This window comes from Gambusia affinis, linkage group LG19 (genome assembly GCF_019740435.1).
Source record: "Gambusia affinis linkage group LG19, SWU_Gaff_1.0, whole genome shotgun sequence".
Lineage (NCBI taxonomy): Eukaryota > Metazoa > Chordata > Actinopteri > Cyprinodontiformes > Poeciliidae > Gambusia > Gambusia affinis.
Window position 1 is genome coordinate 7926068 of NC_057886.1, and position 5702 is coordinate 7931769.

Genomic DNA, 5702 nt, shown 5'->3' on the forward strand with positions numbered 1-5702 from the left:
GTGATTGAACATTACAGCTAACAAATGTGATGATCATCTGAGGTAATACATTTTATGAAAATATTTAAATATAAAATTAGTTTTAAAAAACAAAAAAGGGGTCAAAATGTAATAAAGATGAGTGCGCTTCATCTATAGAGTCGAGTAGAACAATTTCACACTGATTTTGAGTTAATGGGGCACATAATTTGGAAGCTATTGAAGAAAACATTTAATATTAAAATTATTTAAAATATTGAATATGACTTAACATTTTAATAGAGGATAGTGTGCCTCGTGTAACAGCATAAATTACCACTTTTTTTGTATCGGTTGGTCACAAGGCAAGGTATTTATTTACAGGAGTGTTTGGTTCGGAAATTGACGGCTTCCAAGTGAACCTCCAAGCGCTTGAGGAGGGAGCGGTAGAGAGCAGCTGGCCGGAATTAGCCTTCATTAGCGTTCGCTTGGCGCGGATATCCAAAATCCAAGTTGAAAACAACTTCACTGCGCTCAGTAACACAATGAATACGCTGGAATAAAATAAAGTTTGTTTTGGTCTGTGGCCTTTAAAGATGGCGGCGAGCGACTGTGGGAGATGTAAACGTCATACGCAGTGACGTTGGTTCCAAAGCTCTATAGGCGCAGCCCTTTAAGGCTATCGCTAGTGGGGTTTTTTCACGCACGCAGTGCAAATGCTAGCTAAACTCAAAGTTAGCTCTTATCGGATATTACAGACAGAGCTGTGCAACCGTATTTGCAGTTATCGAACAGGCTCATGAAACATCAATCACAGGTAACTATGTCTGTGATATTCCGTATAATTTTTTAGCTGGACTTTGACAAGGCTACACACAGCAAGGTAAACATGTTAGCGCCTGGTAGTAGTAAATCTTTTTGACCTGTCATATCTCAGAGGTAAAATTTTCATGTCGCAAACTTGAATTTCCCCTGTTGGGATCAATAAAGTATTCATCATCATCATCACTTGGAAATCCAGCTGAAGTAGTGCTAAAAATATTTCAGAATAATTTGCATTATTAGAACTGCAACCACTAAAATTAGCAAACTGTATATGTCACATGTTATAAACCTAGAACTCTGAAGTCTATATTGTTATTTCTTTGTAAGAACTTTGTGTGTCTGGCCACTAAATAAACAAATACAAAACTCTGCAAGACATTTCATTTTTGAATTTGACTAAATTTAAATTCAACAGAATGATCACATTAATAGTTTCATCGCCATTTCATTTACTATAATAAATATATTAGGTTAAATCAGCGTAACTACAGCAGAGAGGGAATCTGTTAGCTGATGAACTAAAAATTAGCAAGGAAATATAAATACAAGCTTTCAATCAACGAGACCAGGATACATTTTTAAATTTTGGCTGCTATATTATTGGGGACTGATGTCTCCAAAAATTTAAATTCCTATAACTAGAAAAAAGCTAAAATATCTTGAAATCGTTTAACAGGTAAATCTATCATTTTAAATTGTAAAAATTCCTTATGGAGGAAGGTGTTTGTTTTTTCTAGGGACTAGTTTTGGTTACTGTTGGTTAATGTAAGTTAAACCAGGTTGTTCTAATTTGATACTTTAAGCATCTATCTATCAATTAATGTTCGTTTTGCATCGCTAAGGTTGAGTGCAGCCATCGCACAGCTCATTTCAGGTGGCAGAATATGGGATCTTGAGAATCTTGATCTCTATTTAGTGACAATGACCAAGAGTTGGAACATTGACGGACCAGCAAATCAACAGCTTTGGCATTCAGCTTGGTTCTTCATGACAGCCATGAGCAATGCAGAAACTATTGCAACCTTGCTACCTATTGTCATATTTCCTATCCCTCACGAAGATAGAGCTACATTATTTTCAAAAATCAAAGACAAACATCTTCCTCTCAACTACAGCACCAAGACAGGCGTCTTTTAATACCAGAAACAAAATAAGTCACATGGAGCGGCCCTGCAAATGCACTTGACTTTGTGTCAACAATCCACTGAGGTCAGCAAATATGAGAGGGTAAAGTTTTTGTCCATTACTCTACAAGATTAGTAAAAGCTACACTGCTCCTTTTGAACCTAAGTTTTAGGAACATTGACAGTCATAAGACTTCCCCCTTTCCTGCGAGGATCTTTCTGCTGTACTTTAATACAATTGAAAAGACAGACTGAAATTTTCAAGAAAAAAAGGTCTGAGAAGAAGGCTGCTACTACGAAGTCCTGTCAAATCCGGAGGGTAAAACAAAAACTCAGTCCACCAGAACTCACTAAAATCAAAGCAGCCTAATCAACTTGTATGGCTACGACTGCCTAGGAATGAGTGGGGCATTTAGCTCTGAACCAGTGTAACCATACTGTGTCATGGGAATGCAGAAAACAGTTATCCTGGAAGCCCCGGAGCTGATGTCGTAGCTGTTTGAAGGCAGGATAGGCAGGCACTGGGTGCATGGGTGAGGAGAGGCTAACCCCACACGTACACACAAATAAACATCAACACACACACACACACACGTACACGCCCACAAAAACATGCATACACAAACATGCAGGCACATAAATCCACCTGTAAGCCCTCCTCACACTGTAACCATATTCGTGTCAGTGTTAGTGAGAGTGTGTGCTGGTAGTGAGTGTCAATTGTAGAGTGCGCATAGCGAGTCTTTTTGTCTCAGAACTACATCGTTGAATTCACATTTTAGTTCATCTGGTTGTCCATGTGTCAGTAGCTGGCTCAGTTTACTCAACGCTCCACCTATCGGGTCGACGCAACAGCGACTCGTCGGGAACAGTTTCTTGTTTTTCTCCAAAAGGAACACTAAACATGACACAGTGATTTCCCATAGAGCAGTACACACTTCTTTCCTGCACCGCACTGGGCAAAGCTGGAGTGGGTGCTGTCTCAGCGTGGGTGTCCGTGCATGTCTCTTCATGGAGGAATGTCTGTGTGTATGCAATTGTGATCATATATGTGTATTTATTCTTGTGCGGTTCTGTTTCTGTACTAATGAGGACAAATATTTCAACACATTGCCTGTGCCCTTTGGTTTTTAGTAATATTTTTGAGCTGTTAGAGAAAAGCAAAGTGGCTGTCTGCTCCTTCATTCATAAAATGTTCACACTTTTTAAGAGGAGAAATTGTTTTTATGTGGACTACAGGCTCACATGTCTAGTTTTACATTTGGCGTAATCATCAACCTTAAGAGGAACCTACTGGAAACGCAGTTGAATGCTGATGACTGTTGCAAGATAAAGTAACATGCTAATACTCACACATAGCATATTAAAACTAACAAAAATGTAAGTTTGTGTAAAAAGCTTTGGTAATAATGGATGACGTATTGTCTTCTTTAAGGGGTGTCCCGTTGGTTAGCGGGACATTTTCACTTTTAAACCAGATTACGCCTTTCAAAGCACATTGCTGTGTCCTGTCAGTTGTCGGACGAGGATACTGGTCCAGGTTAAAAAAGGATTGCTGGGTGCTGTTTCGTAGATTGTTGGCGTTTCCCCTTTTACAGGACTCTGGCAGTTTAAGCCAGACCTCAGGCGAAGGGAAGTTGTTTGCAGGATCTTGCTTTTATACCATCAAAATAAAGTGATGGGCATGCCTCAACTCATCATGCTTTCACTTGATTCTGGAAACACAAATGAATTAAGCCAGCTTTCTTGCAAAATCGTTTCTACGTTTGCCACAGTGTCAAATAAAGCACTAAAAAGAGACTCAAATGTAAATGCTAAACATTTTAAATGTTTGCTTATCATCATATAGCTTGACAGGCTTAGTATCCTGCTTCACTCCCTTCTGCTTTAAACATCTTGCGTTAGTATGAATACATTGTCCTCAGAAGTACAGGAACTTGCAGGCGCAGGAAGGTAAAGTTTGCGTGTTAGTGTCTGTGTGTACTGCAGTGCTGCGAGTCTCGCTGGGTAACGTAGTCTCTGGCACCAGTGAGGTGAGGTCAGCGTCCACAAGCAGTCCGTCAGCTCCTCGCTCGTCTCTCCCGTCGGAGGCGTCCGATGTGATTGAAACAACAAAACCTCACAGCCACGACAAAGTAGAAAAGGAAACTATAGAATAATATAATAGAAAGACTACGTCTCCTGCTTCCCAACTCTGCACCCCATAATCAACCCCACTCCCCTCAAACGAATATATTCATTATAAGTATATAGTGTGACAGAGTTGGTTCTCCTCTGCACAGTGGCACCTTTAGAATAATTCTTTACTAATAATACAATTACTTGTTGATATCAGAGTATCAAAGCTGAATGGTGGCAGGAAGAGAGTCTCAAAGAGCCCCCTGTGCTACGTCGCCGTAAACATCTGCAGAGATTAGGCCTCGGGCGAAGCGTCCTTAACGTACCAACCGAGCGTCTCGATCGGGTGCAGAGGTCAGGGTGCTGTTTGAGGCCCGATTTAAGATACAGCAACTATAAGCACTGGAAGCGAATGGATATGGGCATGCATGGGTTTGAATGGTCGATGCTAACATGGCTCATGGATGGCAGTACTAAACATGGCGCCTAGCAGACCCTAAGGATCTAAGGGGCCCCTTGTTATGCTGAGCTACATAGCTACGACTGCTGAGTCTGTAAATCCTACACAGAAAACAGTTATATACAGCAGTGACTCTATGACCTAAAGCTAACCCGGACGCCATGACACACAGGAGACATTTTGACTAATATTTGGCACTGTTTCTGAGCAGTTAGCTAGTATGCTGAATCTTAACTCCAATAACTTAGAATTATCCTATATTTCTTTAAGGCAGAATTTATCTTCTCTAGCTACTGAAAAAAAAAAAAAAAAAAAAGCTGGGTGGAAGAGCAACGTCTTCTACCTCTCTTTTGCTCAAAGCATGTTACTGTATATTACCACTAAGCTATTCAGCTGGTTTTAAAACAGTTGTTTCTGTGCAAATGTCTTTTGCTTTTTCCACGTCTCCCTCCAAGATTACACCCCTAGAAGCGACATTGCTGCAGTGCTGAGCATAAAAAGCCCTTGTGTGCTCCTGTTCTTTAAAAATTAAAAGCCCTTGCTTAGAGAGAAGTGTTTTTGTTTTTTTTCCCCTCTCTCCTCCTCCTCGTCCTTATCTCGCAGCCCACAACAGCGGCTGATTTTGCAGTTGGCTTACGAAATTAATATTCACAGGTGGAGGGTGCAGCACGCGCAGGTGCCCGTCTGTCCCCGTGTGCTCCCTTTATGGCGTGAAAGACGGGAGACGAAACAGCAGCTTTGTGAGTTAAAGAGTTTGACTGCGGTTAGAAGACCTTTAATGGTTGGTGACTGTCAGAGCAGGGTGTGGAGGTGTCGGGTCAGCGTCGAATCAACTTTAGTTTGTACAAAAAGAGTGCAGTGATGGCTTTGGGAGGCAAGAAACACGTTTAGAAATATTTTTATCCTCATAAGTCCTATAAACAAAATGAAAAAAAGCATCTTACAATGTTATGAAAAGTGATTTTACCTCCTGGCGGATTTCTTCTGTTTTTTCCTTTTTCATCACACTTTGCCCTTACAAAAAAATCCCATGAAAATCACATGTGGTTCACATGTGAATGATGTGAATCACATGTGAAAGCACATGAATACGTGTGATTTTGGAACATTTCGTGGTAAAATCACGTGATTCACACATTTCCACATGTGATCACATGTGGAAAATGTCACACGTATTCATGTGCTTTCACATGTGATTCACATCATTCACATGTAAA